We start from the raw sequence: 17,263 nt of genomic DNA on the forward strand, positions 1-17,263 counted from the left end.
AGGCCTTGCCTCCAGCTCTCTGCCTCCTACCAAATGGCCTACCCAACAGAGTTACTCATAACGCTACCAGCAATTACAGTTACATCTCTGTTTTTTCCATTGGCCTGTGGTCTCCCCCAAGAACAGGGACCAAGGTTGATTCACAGTAGCTGAATAGCAGAGTCCATCTCCTGCCATGATTCTCAACTTCTAGACTCTCAAATCAGACTCCCTCAAACACTGACGTTTGCCAAGCCTGGTCCTTAGTACAAGCCTGCAGGTGTCTAACCAGCGTTTGTGAGTACCTACTGCATACCCATACACTGCCAAACAGAGGCGCCACCCTCTAGGAGCTTGTCATCTTATAAAGCGACAAGTAAACACAATGACAATAAAGTTCTTGCACTTCACATAGGGAAAGAGATAGACTGCACAGTGTTACCTAAACACACACACGTAAACACACACACACACACGCAATTTAGAAATTTAGAAAAGGAGAGGAAACTTTATTTTTTGTAAAGGGTTACAGCCTGGCAGGTGGTCATCTCGCAGGCTGGAAGCGTGTCTCCGGCAAAGATGGGAAATAGACACTTTGAAAGAGGCGGGGTTGGGGTAGGAGCTTTATGCTGAACAGCTTGGCTAAACACACATATTCAACAGGTTATAGGAAGACCATGAACATTCATGAAGGTGCTCTTGACACATGCGTATTGAACAAACATGCATGTAATATAAGACCCAGGTTCACTCTGAGATGGAGACAACATTTAAATATATTACAGTCAGGCCCTATATATTGAAAGGTCTTTTCAGGACACAGAGGCATGCAAGTGCATAATCTCTGTAAACCAGCCAGAACCAGCCCATGGTCAGTGGTTTTCTTATCAGGAGAAAGTTATTGAAGTCAGTCTCTTGTCCAATCAAAGCTGTAGTTATGGAAGAGGGGGTCAGTTAGTGTCTATGAATTAGATGAGCTCTAATTGTTTTAATATTGCCAATCTCAAGGCTAGTGCTTGTTCTACTACTAGAAAAAAAAAAGAAAAATCTTGCAGCAGTTAGAATATAGCTTATTCTTGAAGTGTGAAGGGGTGTGACTTAACCTTTGCCTGGCATGGCCTTTGGTCCTGTTTATAATTTGGTACCTTATTGCCACAGAGTCCATTCTGTCTGTCTTATGATCTCTATTTTGGATTCTGGATTAGTTAATAGCAGCCCAGTCCATCACGTCCCTCAGTGGGTCCCCAATGGCTAAGATGCTTGAGTCCAACAACTTATAGTCAACTAAACATTCTAGGCCAGATGGGAATGGAGGTGGGCAGGCATTCATTAACCCTTAAAACCTTTTAAACAAGGTAAGAGCAAAAAAACCTAAGCCAAAATGCAAGATTACAAAATCGACTTATCTATAAGTGTTATGTATTGAGCCATTCCCTATTTAGGCATCCTTGTGCCTGTCTTTGGTTTGGAGCGTCTGAATTAATTTTATCCCTTGAAACTGCCTCTTACAATCTCAGACGCTCACCTCTTCTGCAATGGTCCCTGGGCCTAGAGGCATGGTGCTTGATATTGGATAGCTTTAGCAGCAGTCTGTTGGCGGTGAAAAACAGATCTACCTAGTGGGATTGAATAGTTTTCAAATTCTGGAGATAAAACAAAACATAAAGAATTAGCAACGTTTCAAATACAAAGGTCATAAGTGTTGCCTAGTTCTGAGAATGACAGAAAAAGGAAGCTCACAGGTAGCTAAATATTTAAATTATTTACTATCAAGGATTCAGATAGAGGCAAAATTATCAAGTGAATCTTTGAATACAGGCCTGGCCCTGTGTCTCATGAAAGCAGTTTACTTTGATTGTCACCTTCTCCTGAGTCTGAAAGCAAGGCTTTGGTTAACGTGAGTTTGGTGTCAGATATTGGCAGAAGTTGGTGCCTTCTTTAAATGAGATATTTGTACTCAGGAGTCAAAGCCCTGTAACTTAAAAGCACAAAGTAGCTAACAGCACCTGATAAGGACCCTGTTAATGGGAATGGAGGTGGTGATACTAGAGTTCATAGCCTGATCAGAAGCTGTAAAACCTTGCAAAAATTAATGTGTATAGCTTTGACAAGTCCCCAGTAATAAGTCTTAAGTCAGAGACTTAATTTAGGATTTTGATTTTGAGGACATTTATTAAAGATGTTAAAACCTCAAAACATTTGATCAAAACAGAATCACAGGTCGTTGTGAAATAATAGTCATTCATTTAACCAAAGAGTGATAATCAAAAGACTGTAAAAGCAAAAGCAGCAACAAAAAAGTTACATGGGTATAAAAACCTTATCCCTTGTAAAGCTCAGTTTTCCTAAGTAATGAAAAACCTAATAAAGACAACACAGGAATTCTCTTCTTTTTTCCTTTTCTTGCCTGCTTCGTTTTTCTGTCATAAGAATTATCTTAATAAAAATTTAAAATCAGCCGGGCGCGGTGGCTCATGCCTGTAATCCCAGCACTTTGGGAGGCCGAGGCAGGCGGACCACCTGAGTTCAGGAGTTTGAGACCAGCCTGGCCAACACGGTGAAACCTCATCTCTACTAAAAATACAAAAATTAGCCAGGCATGGTGGCGCAAGCTTGTAATCCCAGCTACTCGTGAGGCTGAGGCAGGAGAATCACTTGAACTTAGGGGCTGGAGGCTACAGTGAGCCAAGATCATGCCACTACACTCTAGCCTGGGTGACAGAGCAAGACTCTGTCTCAAAAAAAAAAAAAAAAAAAAGTAAAATCTTTATTTCTTAGGCCAGTCACCAAAAGGCAAAGAAAAACCTTCTGTAGTGTGATTGCTTTTCCTTATGGGAAACCCATTTAGATAACCTGGAAGTCAAACCTAATGCAAAGGGTATTTGAATTAATCAGACACAGGAAGAACATGGCCAGGGTTATGAACATAAGTTATATTATAGAGGAAACTAGAAACTAGAAGTTTCCTGGTTACATGGAACAATTCAGACATCTCAAGAAAAGCCAAGAGTTACAGAATGAAATTATCCTGGATAAAAACATTGCTTTTCTAGGCCTTCAAAATAAAATATTTTAGCACCAGGCCATAATAGCATTTAGACCTGGAGTAAAAAAAGTTACAGGAGCTTATGAAAAAGTTGAGGAAAAAAGTTATCAAGTCAGGCTGAAAGGGAAGAAAAAGTTGAAAGCAGCAAGACACAGCAAAAGTTGAACCTCTGAGGTATAAATCTGAGAAGTTTTCAAAAAGAAACAGACTATGGAATTAAAAGTCAAAACCTCTTTTAATTTTATTAAGAGCAAATTAATATTTTAAGAAAAGCTTCTTTTAACCAATACTTTTTAGTTTTGCAGTATTGTACTTTTAATATTAAAGCTCAATTATTAGAGAGACTATCATAAATAATTTCCCTTTAATTATAGCCAACATAATCATGTACAAAATTCCTTTCATAAACTCCCTTTCATGAACATTATCATGACTTACACAGACCATTTGCAACTTGGACTTTCTGATTTGCTCAATACTTTCTCTTTTTTAACCAGTCATTTCACTTTAGAACAAAAATTTGCCATACAAGATCCTTTCTCATACAAAATTATTCTCCTTTCTTTATAACTTTTTTTTTTTTACCAAAAATTCACCTTCATATTCATAACTTTCTTCACATCTCTCTCTCCTACTTACTGGTTCCTATCTTGTTTTATAAATAACCTTTAAATAACCTCTGAATTAGACATTTATTTTTTTCAAAAAAGAACATATTTTATGTCTTTCTTATAATTCCTCTTTTTTTAAAAAAAAAGACACATCTGGTTGGGCTTGGTGGCTCACACCTGTAATCCCAGCACTTTAGGAGGCCAAGGCACGTGGATCACAAGGTAAGGAATTCGAGGCCAGCGTGGCCAACATGGTGAAACCTCATCTTTACCAAAAATACAAAAATTAGCCGGGCGTGGTGGTGGGCACCTGTAATCCCAGTTACTCAGGAGGCTGAGACAGGAGAATCTCTTGAACCTAGGAGGTGGAGGTTGCAGTGAGCCGAGATCATGCCTCTCCACTCCAGACTGCATGACAGAGCAAGACTCCATCTTGGGGGAGAAAAAGGAACATCATCTTTGGCACATTTTTTATATACAAAATTATAGGCACTTGACCTTGGTGCACACTCGGGGCTCTTCCAAGTGTGTTTTCCTTTCTTTACTGTTCAAAAACCTTTAAGAATAAACTTCCACACCTGCTCTGAAAAAAAAAAGCAATTATATATTAGCTAGAATTTTTATTCTTAGTAACCTTAAATTTTAGCAAAAAACTGGGATGCAAGCAATGCTGAACTGAGTCTGAGTACAGAATCAAGTTATCCTGGAGAAAATCATTGATTTTCTAGACCTTTGAAATAAAATGTTTTAGCATCAGGCCACAACAGTGATTAGAACTGAAGGGAAAAAATAATTACAGGAGCTGACATTAAAGTTGAAAGAAAGAGTTATCAACTAGGGCTTTGTACTTAGACAGCAGCATTTTATAGATGAGAACAACTCCACAATTCTTAGAAATGTTTCCCCATATCATAACCCTTTCTTAATTGGACATCACCCAGATGTCCAATGACATCTATGTCCAATTTTAAATAATTGTCAGATTTCTAAACTAAACAAAAAGTTTACCTTCAAGCATTTATCCCATTTATATTTACTGTATTTATTTTTAGGAGTTTATCTAGATGACTATGAGAACTGAGATATTAGACAAAACTAGTCATCATTTCAAGTTATTTCCTTGTTAACCATTTTAATAGCCTGTTCACCTAGGTAAGAACCTTCAGTTAAACACATGGGTACATGTGGCCGGGCATGGTGGCTCACGCCTGTAATCCCGGCACTTTGGGAGGCCGAGGAGGGCGGATCATTAGGTCAGGAGATTGAGACCATCCTGGCTAACACGGTGAAACCCCGTCTCTACTAAAAATACAAAAAATTAGCCAGGTGTGGTGGCAGGCGCCTGTAGTCCCAGCTACTCAGGAGGCTGAGGCAGGAGAATGGCGTGAACCCAGGAGGTGGAGCTTGCAGTGAGCCAGGACTGTGCCACTGTACTCCAGCCTGGGCGACAGAGCGAGACTCCAACTCAAAAAAAAAAAAAAAAAAAAAAAAAAAAAAAACACATGGGTACATGCACAAAGGCCCTATCTTTTTTACCTTGGAACTCTAGCCATGAGACAGCAACACAAACTTACCAGTTTACAAAAGATGGTTGAATCTAAATTCTATTTTTGACAAATTGGAACCTGTTTACATGGCTAAACTTTGTTTTCCCCAATAGGTAATCCAATGCAGGCTATGGACCAAAATTGTGGGTAAACCAGTTTCCATGATGGTTTAATTTTTAAAAACCTCTTTTACTTGCTTTTCCCCTCTTTAGTTTCAAATGAGTTTTCAGTGTTTACATTTTAGCTATTAATAGAACTAGTGGAACTGTATTAGAAAAACAAAATCTGGGACTGGGTGCACTGGCTTATGACTGTAATCCCAGCAGTTTGGGAGGCTGAGGCGGGAGGATCGCTTGAGGCCCAGTGGCCCAGTAGGGGAGACGGACAAGGAAACAGGCAGTTCTGATAAGAGATTGGTTTTTAAAAAAGTGTTCTAGGCAGCCAGCAGGGGGATTTACTCCCTCTGCCTAAGGAAACTATGGGCAGAGAAAGCAACATCTGAAATTACTGGAAACATGTGGGGAAGACATTCTCCACCCAGCTTAGAAAAAGGAGGAAAAAATTGTGCAACCATATATTTACCCAACATAAGAAGTCTGATGGTTAGGGGGAAGGTGGACTCATGCATGCAAGCAATCAGAATGAACCAGCCCCAAGCTATATTTTTATTGTGTTTATGAAACCGTAGACAGCAAAATAATATTTATAAGACATGTTGAAAATACAAAGAATAACAACAGAGCAAACACTTGTGAAATTAATGTGGGTGGTGGACGTATGAGCACTTGCTGTCAGCATATTAATATGATCTGTGAATCTTTCTGTGTTCCTATAATGTCATTTCTCTTTCCTTCCCCCTTAGAGCAAAACAACTTAAAATTTATGCTTATCAGTTCTTTGCTTTACAGTTTAACCACATATGTGTTCATCCCTGAACAATATATTTAACATACTTGTTTGATATGCTTGTTTTTCTATCCTTGGAAATCTTAGGCTGTGTGGGTTTTGTTGCATTCTCTGTCATTTCAGTTGACTCTCACCAGGCCTTGCTCCCCTTTTATTTTGTAATTTTTGACTGTGAGCTCAGGTGCCTTAGAACTTTATCTTGTGGGAATTCTTTGAGACTCAAAGGTAGATTCCTCCAGAAAGACTTCATTTCTGCCAAGTTTCTGGAGACACAACTCACACAGGACCTCTTTAAACCAGATTTGCAGCTTGAGGCTTTTCAGATCATGTATGTATTGTGCACTGAAGCTCGAAACCCACTGGAGAGCTAGCTCAAGGTAAGAGGAGTAGGGAGTAACACCCTAGTTTCCAGATGCTGAGTCTCTCCCATGTGTGCCCTGTGAGGTCCAGCCAGCTAGGACATGCCAGTCCCCAGCCCAGTCCAAGAAAGAGTTTCTGGGCCATAAGGCAGGGGCCTTGAGCTCCACTTCTTTTATTGTCCACTTCTTTGTTCCAGAAGTCAGATGAGCAGATCCTCAGTGGGAATCCTGCCCCTACTGTTCTTTTTCCTTTGTGAGACAGGATCTTGCTCTGTCACCCAGGCTGGAGTGCAGTAGCGCAATCTCAGCTCACTGCAACCTCTGCCTCCCGGGCTCAAGGGATCTTCCCACCTCAGCTTCCTGAGTAGCTGGGATTACAGGTGCACAGCACTGCTCCCCTACTCTTATTGCTGTGTGACCTCAGCAGGTCGCTGAGTCACTCTGAATGCCTTGTTTTCCTCTGTAGCATGGGAAAATGGAGGGAGTGTGGTGGAAGAAGAAATAAGGCGGTATTATGTGCCGACTGAGTAATCTCTCAATAAAAGTTATTTTCTTTGCAGGATGGGGGTGGAATATAAGAGCTCATTTTAATTGATTATTTACTCTGTTTCAGGCACGTACCTAAGAAGCTTACATGCAACCTCACACCTCTTTTTTTTGTTTGTTTTGTTTTGTTTTTTGAGACAGAGTCTTGTTCTGTTCTGTCACCCAGGCTGGGGTTCAAGCAATTCTCCTGTCTCAGCCTCCCGAATAGCTGGGACTACAGGCGCACACCACCACACCTGGCTAATTTTTGTATTTTTTTAGTAGAGATGGGGTTTCACTGTATTGATCAGGCTGGTCTCGAACTCCTGACCTTAGGTGATCCACCCAGCTTGACCTCCCAAAGTTCTAGGATTACAGACGTGAGCCACCATGCCCAGCCACAACTTCACACCTCTTTATAGGTGAAGAAATCAAAGTTGGCAGAGAAAGCAATTGGCTTGAGTCTTGCAGCCAGGACCAGCAAAGCCAGGAATTACACTCTAGTCCTTCTGAAACCAAAGCTTGTGCTATTAATTCTCTGTTATCCATAACACCATCTCCCTAAGAAGGAGAAGCAACGCTAGAATTCTCCATTTCCCAGATGCTTCTAGTTTTTGAAGGAAGCCGTATGTAGTGTCGTCTCAACAGGTATGGGGAAAAGTCCAGGAATGGGAACCTGGATTTAAACCTGAATATCGAATATTGATCTGATTAACATTATAGTATAACTCCACTGGGAGGATGAGTTATAGAAAGGGTTTGTAAAAGTCATGGAGGCACATGGAAAAGAAAGCCAAGTCCTCGTTTTCCATAATGGTAAGTCTTAAACCTGAAAAATCAAATAGTAACAATTTAGGTAACACACCTAAATTTACACACAAGGAAGAAAGTTCCAAAAGAATCAGCCAAGGGGCCAAGGTGGAGGATCGCTTGAGCCCAGGAGTTCGAGACCAGCCTGAGCAACATAACTTGTCTCTCCAAAAAGTTTTTTAAAATTAGCCAGCCACGGTGGCGTGTGCCAGTAGTTCCAGCTACTCAGGAGGCTGAGGTGGGAGGATGCTTGAGCCCAGGAGGTCGAGGCTGCAGTGAACTATGATCACGCTACCGCACTCCAGCCTGAGTGATGGAGCGAGACTCTTGACTCAAAAAAAAAAAAAAAAAAAAAAAAAAAAAAAAAAAAGTCCCTGTTGTAAATTAAATAAAAAAAAAAAAAGAAAGAAACCCCTTCTCCATGCCACCCTCTCAAAAAAAAAAAAACCTCTTTGCCAGGGTTTCTCTAATGTCATACTTCATGCATTCCTGAGAAGTGGGCAGAGCAGATTTTGTCATCCCCACCTTACAGAGGAGAAAACAGTGGCTGAATTGGCATCCCAAGTTCAGGCAGCATAGCACAGGCCCTGCAGGGGCAGGCTGCATTCATAGCAAGTGCTAGAAGAATTCGTGTGAAATGCTTCATAAATGCTTCTAAGGAGCATAACTGTAAAACAGATCCTTGTGGCATTGTTTATTGGCAGCATTACATGATTACATGAGTGTTAAAAGGGATGCTTGAATTATCACACCTGGCGCCACCTTCTGTCGTAAACGAGAACCTGAGGGACAGGTGACACTCTCCAGGATCACGCGGTAAGGCAAGAGCAGAACTGCCCTTTTCCTATCATTGTGATTCTACATACAACCCCTGGGCCATGTCAGCCACTCCTGCTGTACCATTTTCCAACTGAGTGAAAAATCTCAGATCTCTGCCCATTCCAGACCTCTCTCCATTGTTGGTGTGTTACGTTCTCTTCATGGCGGCTGGTGACCTTTCAAAAATTAAATCGGATCACGTTATTTTCGTGCTCCAAGCCCTTCTGTGGTTTTCACTGTACCTGGAATTACAATCTAAATACCTTGTCATGGCTGTGATCAAGCCCCTGCCTATCTTTTTCTGTCATGCAGGAGGAGTTTGTTCCTGCCTTAGGACTTTTGCATTCATTCTTTTTTTTTTTTTTTTTTTTTTTGAGAAGGAGTCTCACTGTCGCCCAGGCTGGAGTGCAGTGGCGCCATCTCGGCTCACTGCAGGCTCCGCCCCCTGGGGTTCACGCCATTCTCCTGCCTCAGCCTCCCGAGTAGCTGGGATTACAAGCGCCTGCCACCTCGCCTGGCTAATTTTTTGTATTTTTAGTAGAGAGGGGGTTTCACCGTGTTAGCCAGGATGGTCTCGATCTCCTGACCTCGTGATCCTCCCGCCTCGGCCTCCCAAAGTGCTGGGATTACAGGCGTGAGCCACCGCGCCCGGCCATGCATTCATTCTTTCTTCTGCATCCACCAGAGGCCTACACGGCTCCTTCCTTCACTCCACTCAGAGCCATCCTGCCTAAACTGGCCCCTCTTTACCCTGTACTCTGGGTTATTTTCTTTCTTTTTTTAAATTATACTTTAAGTTCTAGGGTACATGTGCACAATGTGCAGGCTCATTACTTAGGTATACATGGGCCCTGCTGGCCCACTGCACCCATCAACCCGTCATTTACATTAGGTATTTTTCCCAATGCTATCCCTCCCTCCCTGAATTCTTTTCTTCATAGCAGTTATCACCACCTGAAACTTATCTCACTCAATTATTATTCTCTCCAGCTGAAATGTCAGCTCCAGGAGGGTGGGGAGCTTGTGTGCTGCCTTCACTCCTGTGACCCAGCACCTAGAACAGTGCCCAGCACATACAGTCGGCACTCAACCATAGCGTGGCTATTGAGTCCTTCCTGAGTGCACGCACTATTCCAAAGTCTATACATGTATTAACCTCCCCTCCCTCAGTAACAACCAAAGAGGCAGGAGCTGTTATTACCAACCGCATTTTACAGATGCATCAATAATGACAGAGAAGTGAAGCGACTTGCCCACACAACCAGTAAATTGGCAGAGTCAGATTTGAATCCATGGAGTCTGGTCTGCACTTTCAATCACCAAATACCCTTTCTAAGAAACGTGTGCTGAATGAGTGCATGGATAAATCAGTGTCTACTCAACATCTTTGCCTAGATATCCCGCAGAGATGGGGTTTTTCTATGTTGGTCATGCTGGTCTGGAACTCCTGGCCTCAAGGGATCCACCCACCTCGGCCTCCCAGAGTGCTGGGATTACAGGCGTGAGCCACCACATCAAGCTTTTTCCCATATTTTACAGGGAAGGAAACTGGCTCAGAAAAGTGAAGTGACTTGCTTATGGTCACACAGTAGTATCTACTAAATAGTCACATAGTAATAGCCACTAAAGCCTAACCCCTCTAATTAGTACCAAGCTCCTTGGCTCCCGCCTGTAATCCCAGCACTTTGGGAGGCCGAAGCGGGCGGATCACGAGGTCAGGAGATCGAGACCATCCTGGCTAACATGGTGAAACCCTGTCTCTACTAAAAACACAAAAAATTAGCCAGGTGTGGTGGTGGGCACCTGTAGTCCCAGCTACTCGGGAGGCTGAGGCAGGAGAATGGCATGAACCCGGGAGGCAGAGCTTGCAGTGAGCCGAGATCCAGCCACTGTATTCCAGCCTGGGCGACAGAGCGAGACTCCGTCTCAAAAAATAAATAAATAAATAAAATATAAATAAATAAATAAGTACCAAGCTCTTTTCCATTATAAACTTATTCATTATTATTACTAATGAATATTATTACAATTACTTTTATCATCCAAGCACTATTTATCGAGAAGTTATTCTGCCAGGTACTTGTACAAGGAATTTCACAAATATCATAGCATTTAATTATCACTATGATTCTATGAGGTCAACATGAGAAAAAAAGCAGAGGCTGACTCACGCCTGTAATCCCAGCACTTTGGGAGCCCAAAGCAGGCAGATCACCTGAATCTGAGGTCAGAAGGTTGAGATCAGTCTGGCCAACATGGTAAAACCCCATCTCTACTAAAAATACAAAAGTTAGCCAGGTGTGGTGGCGTGCACCTGTAATCCCAGCTACTCGGGAGACTGAGGCATGAGAATCGCTTGAACCCAGGAGGTGGAGGTGACAGTGAGTCAAGATCACGCCATTGCACTCCAGCCTGGATGACAGAGCAAGACCCTGTCTTGAAAGAAAGAGAGAGAGGGAGAGAGACAGAGAGAAGAAAAAAGAAAAAAGAGCAGACCTGACTTCCAGGAGCTGTCCTGACACTCAGCTGGGCCTTGATGTTCTCCTGCTGAACATGAACAACTTTGCAAAACATCAATGTCAGACAAGGCCATGCTCTGCCCATGACAGATCAAAACCAAAACTGCCTAAGCTGTAATCATGTTTGAACACAGACAAAACATGAGCAAGCCACAAAAATAATCAAGCAGCCCTCTCCCCTGGCTAATATGAACATCAGCTGCTTCTTTACCAACTGCTGCTCTTCTTACAGCTCTAACCTCCATCCAGTCATCCCTTCTTACAGCTAAGATTTATTAAGATACCGAGTCATAGAACTGCTGCACTTCCTGACAGTATCCAATGCAAAGCCTGCTTCTTTAAACCGTCCCCCAAATCAACTAACACAAGCCTGAGTCCTAGAAGTCCTTTCTAACATCCCCTTGATGAGATGTCACTGTGTGATCACCCAGGTCTGTATTCTCCTTAACTTTAGTGAGTAATAAACGCACGTTGTTCGACTTCTAGTTCAGCTAGGAAGAGGGGTATTCCTAGTGGTCTCTGGCTGGAGATATTGACAGGTATTGTCATCATCCATATTTTATCAATAAGAAAACTGAAGTTCGGAGAAGTTGAGAAACATATGCGAGACCACAAGGCAGTGAGTGAGAACTAGCTCTATCTAACGCCGAGTCTACATCCTCAATTGTTTAACAATCCCTGCTATTCCAGCACTCTATGCCTCAGTTTTCTCATCTGCAGCGAGGCAGTTAGATTTTGCTCTCCAAAAGTCCCTCCAGCCCCCATCTTCTTGGAGGCAGGTGTGTGAATGTATTGTCAAAGGGGCTCCACCTGGAGGAGCTGGAGAGCACCTATCTTTGGCTGGGAACCCACTGGATTCCAAACAGATTGTTCCCATGATGCCTTGCGGCTGGGAGGTCTAATAATGAACTTGAAGAGTGGTGCATCCTCAGAAATACCTTCATGAGCCTTGGACCCCTGCCCACCACCTACCTCCTACCCCCTCCTCTCAGCCATCCTCTTTTCTATTTCTGAATTACCATTTCCACAGCTCTTGCTTAACTGGGGGAGGCAAGGCAGGGGGGTGACTCAGGAGCTCTTACCCTACTGAGCACCCTCCTCTTCCTACAGTTGCCTCTCTCCCCATCCCCAGTGAGGGGCACCTCACAAGGGGGGCTACCATCTGGCAGCCTCTGCAGAAATCGTAGGGAGATTTAAAAAGAGAGATTCTCTTAACTATGAATCCTAAGAGTCTGAAAGCTCATGGAGGACTTAGCAAAACGTTGCACAAGAACCAAAAATACACTTTGTGGGAGGTGGAAGTACTTTGATTACCATTTCTCAATCTCTGCGGAACTGTCTTAGTACAAAGACAGCTGACCTGGTTAGTGGGCTTCTTGAGAGTAGTCAGGACCCATGTGGAAATGCAGGGCCAGGGGCAAAGGGGACACATATTTGTTTCTTTTTTTTCTTTTTTTGAGACAGGATTTTACTCTGTCGCTCACACTGGAGTACAGTGGCACAATCACGGCTCACTGCAATCTTCACCTCCCAGAATCAGGTGATCCTCCTACCTCAGCCTCTGAGTAGCTGGGACTACAGGTGCATGCCACCACGCCCTGCTGATTTTTGTATTTTTTGTAGAGATAGCGTTTCAACATGTTGCCCAGGCTGTTCTTGAACTCCTGGGTTCAAGCAATCCACCTGCCTCACTGCTGGGATTATAGGCATGAACCACCATGCCTGGCCCATACACTAGTTTAATGGGAAACAAGAGTGCTCTTCTAATAATGAGTGCTGTCAGCTGGAACCTGCTGCCAAGAGGAGGTGAGCTTCCCATTGGAGAAAGTACGAAAGCTAAGGCTGATTAATGAGCTAACTTCTATGAAATTCTGGGTTTTCATTATTCAGAAGCCTTTCCCAACTTTTCTCCTTCCAGCACCAAATCCCTCTCCCATCCCAACATGCACACACCTATGCCACTCCCCCATGGGTCTGTTTCTTAGAGGTAAGAAAGGTAGTGGGCTCTCTCCTGATGAGCTGGGTGGAGCAGAGGGAAGCAGGAAACTCAGGCTACAGGGGAGAAGGGCATGACTCTCATGCAAATGAGGTGGTTCCCCCATTTCTCCTAGGTAACTCCTCTTCCCCTTCTACCCATGGAGGGCACTCCAGGTTCACCTATATTCAGGGTTGGGTGAACTTTGAGGAATAAGTTGGGGTCTCCTATGATGCAGAACAGCTACTTGGAAACCAATACAAATACTCCTTTCGGAGAGGTGGGAGGTAAAGGAAATTAGAATCCTTTTTCTAATGTCCACATCCTTGCCATGCCCAAAAGCTTATGTTTTCCTCTTTCTACCTGATAAAATTCAGTTCATCTTTCAAAATCCAGGATGAGCGCTGCCTCCTCTGTGACGCCAGCCTTGACCTCTTCAGGTGAGATTAAGGGCCTCCACCTGGGCTCCCGCAGTGTTTGTGCTGCTGAAACTATTCCTCTGCCTCCCCTGTTCTGGTCCAGCCAACTCCTAAGTGGGGTGCACTGTGGTACAGAAAGAAAATATTTAGAAACTTCATTATATTCATTTCTAGCCTATACTTTATTAAAATTTATATTATTGAATACTTATAATGTACATATTAGTACAACAATATGCATATACTTATAAATACGGGAACTGCACGCTCAAAAACCTTTTACTGGGCTGGGCACAGTGGCTCATGCCTGTAATCTCAAAACTTTGGGAGGCCAAGGCGGGAAGATTACTTGGGGTCAGGAGTTCGAGATCAGCCTGGCCAACGTGGTGAAACCCCATCTCTACTAAAAATACAAAAATTAGCCAGGCAAACGCCTGTAATCCCAGCTACTCGGGAGGCTGGACAGGAGAATTGCTTGAACCTGGGAGACGGAGGTTGCAGTGAGCTGAGATCACGCCACTGCACTCCAGCCTGGGTGACAGAGTCAGACCCCTGTCTCCAAAGCAAAACAAACAAACAAACAAACAAACAAAAAAACCTTTTACTGATATGGGTGGTGTGAGGGATCAAACAAATTTGGAGGCTACCGCTTTGGTCATTATTGTTTTCCTGGTGCCTATCACAAAACAGGTGCTTAATATTTGGGAGTGAGGCCTGGTGGCTCATGCCTGTAATCCCAGCACTTTGGGAGGCCGAGGCCAGAGGATTGCTCGAGGCCAGGAGTTCCAAACCAGCCTGAGCAGCATGGAGAGAGCTGTTTCTACAAAAAGTTAAAAAATTAGCTGAGCATGGTGGCACATACCTGTAGTTCCAGCTACTGGGGAAGCTGAGACAGGAGGATTGCTTGAGGCCAGGAGTTCAAGGTTACAATGAGCAATGATTGCACCACTGCATTCCAGCCTGAGTGACAGAGCAAGACCCAGTCTCTAAAAACATATATATTATGTATGTATGTGCACATATATGTATATAATTATATTATTCCCTACTGAAAAATGAGTGGCCCGGATATCACTTACAAACACTAGTGATACATACGTGTGTGTATATATGCACATATATGTATATAATTATATGCATGTGTATGTGTATGTATAATATATATGCATATGTATGTAATTATATATACATATGTGCATATACACACGTGTATATGTAGTTATATATTAATAGAAATAATATGTGTAAATATATAAAATACATATATACATATATGTTATATACATGTCTGTTTTATATATGTATATAATTATATACATATATACACACACGAGAGTGAATGAGGCTGCCTGGGTTGTCTGTTATAATGATCATATATGTTAGCTGGGTGACATTGGGCAAGATACTTCCCTTTCTTAGGTCTGAATTCCTCATCTGTGAAATGAGGAATTTGGTTCAGATTCCCTCCCAAATGCCGTCCAGCACTAGTGTTTCTAAGTGATGTCCGGGTCACTCATTTTCCAGTAGGGGGCAGTATCATTTAGTCAGTAATAATCATAGTTAATGTTTAAGTTGCAGTCATTACATGGTCCAAGGGCTCAGCATGTGTTAATTCACTTAGCTTCACAATAACCCCAAACAGGGAGAAGACAGGTACAGAGTACACATACAAGTTAAATCACTTGTTCAAAGCCACATACAGAGTGTGGCAGAAGATATGTGCCCTACCCTTACCCCGGACGTGACTCCTTCGGTGCTGCCAGCTGATTTCCAAATGCTAGTGTCTGCATCTCTTTGCCTCAGGGCTTCCTTGGAAGCCACACAAGGAGGGCCCAGGCCCAGATCAGCCGGAAACCCTCAGTCCATATGGAGACTGGTGCCTGAATAGCTCCATTGGTGCATAAACACTTGCTCTCCTAGGGAAAGGGGGTGATAGCTGCTGAGAGGAATTGTCTGGCCCTGCTCCCAGCATTCCCAATGGAATTAAGCTCAGTCACAAACAATGATGGGGGGCTTGATGCCTCACCCTTTCTCACCCCCATGCCCACCTTACCTAATAAGCTGCTTCTTAGATCCCCAAATTCCCAAATTAAGACAAACCCAGAATTAGGACTCTTATAGCCTGGCTGGAAAGTCTGGGCTCTTAATTTACACAATCTTCCTCCCAAAGGACAAAGCCTTTGGGTCTGTCACATATGCCTGGGTTCTGCCATTTATCAGCTGTTATGGGTTGAACTCTGTCCTCCCAAAAAAGCTACTTGGAGTCGTAACCCCCAGGTCCCTCCAAATGTGACCTTATTTGGAGATGGGCTCTTTACAGAGGTAATCAAGTTAAGATGAGGTCATCAGTGTGGGCCCTAATCCAATACGACTGGTGTCCTTAAAAAGGGGACAGACGGGAGAACACTGTGAAGATTGGATTTATGTGACCACAAGTCAAGGAGTTTCCAGAAGCCAGGAGAGGGGCCTGGAACAGATCTTTCCCCAGCTTCTTCAGAGGGAACACAGCCCTGTGGACACCCTGATCTCACACTTCTGGCCTCCAGAATTTAAGAGGGTAAATTGCAGTTGTTTAAACCAGTCAGTCTGTAGTCCTTTGTTCTAGTTGCCCCAGGAAAACAATATGGCAGTTACGTGACATCACCATGCCTCCATATCCCCCTCTGTAAACTGGGGACAATAATGCACCCTCCTTCACAGGATTCTTGGGAATTAAATGAAATAATGTGTGTAAAAAGCTAGGCATGGAGCCTGGTACGTGGCCAGTGTCCACTAAATGGGTAGTTGTTATTGCTGTAACTGAAATAACAAACCACCACCACCACCCCACAACACACACAGAGATACACACACACACACAGATACACACACACACACAACTTCAGGGAAGGGGATTTCTTGGATAAGCAGACAATTGACCCTCATGCTCCTTCCCTTCTCCTTCAGAGAGTCCAGGAGAACAACCTACCCCTAAATCTGACCTGGCCCAAAAGTGAAAAAAAAAAAAAAGGCTTTAATGTTGAAACATCACCCAGGTTTTTGTGTAGCTTAGAGTGGCCATTAAGAGGTAGGTGTTGTAATGGGTTTTCTTCTTACAACTGGTAGGGCCCAGTCTGAAGCCAGGAAAAGTGGTGATGCTGCTGTTCTGCAAAATATTGGGAAGATCACCCAATATTAAGGTTCTTAGTTGCAAACAACAGGATCCAATCCAGTTTGTTTAACTGGAAAATGAATGTTTTTAAATATTGTATAAGGCCAGAGAGACAAAGCCTGAAACTACACAGACAAGGAAAAATGTCCAACATCACAGGCAGCAAGGGGGATTCTTTCATGAAAACCCCCCCGCCACCACTACTTGGCAGAGCTGATGCTCAGAACTGGATGCCAGAAACTCCACCCCTGCCATCCCCAAAGAACCCGGCGAGGGGGTGGGGGGTAGAGGATGAAGGTGAGGATGCAGTGAGAATGAGAGCTAGGGTGAGAGAGTCCTGGATTCAAACCCTCAGCCTGTCATCTGTCCTGGGCAAAGGAGATGTGCTCGTGCCCTCATTTATTCATTCATTATGCAAATATTTACAGACTGTCTCCTTTGTGCCAGGCACTGTGCTAAGTGCTGGGGATAACATGATGAAAAAACAAAGGAATGTGGTTTGTATTCTTGTGGTGCTCAGTTTATCAAATACAGTGCTGAAACAAGCCCATGGGGAGAGGAAGGAGGCTGGGTTCTGCTGTGAAGGAGAGGGTTGAG

The 17,263-nt window shown here is 43.3% G+C and overlaps 1 long non-coding RNA gene across 1 annotated transcript; it reads right to left on the reverse strand.

Annotated features, from left to right (window-relative positions):
* Nucleotides 1-487: 487 nt before the first annotated feature.
* On the reverse strand, nucleotides 488-15,570 carry LOC115837964. Its single transcript, XR_004033007.1, has 4 exons — nucleotides 15,244-15,570; nucleotides 13,460-13,639; nucleotides 1,505-1,622; nucleotides 488-908 (listed from the first exon to the last, which is right to left on the reverse strand). It is a non-coding gene; the product is annotated as an uncharacterized LOC115837964 (long non-coding RNA).
* Nucleotides 15,571-17,263: the final 1,693 nt, after the last annotated feature.

This window comes from Nomascus leucogenys, chromosome 13 (assembly GCF_006542625.1).
Source record: "Nomascus leucogenys isolate Asia chromosome 13, Asia_NLE_v1, whole genome shotgun sequence".
NCBI classification, from domain to species: domain Eukaryota; kingdom Metazoa; phylum Chordata; class Mammalia; order Primates; family Hylobatidae; genus Nomascus; species Nomascus leucogenys.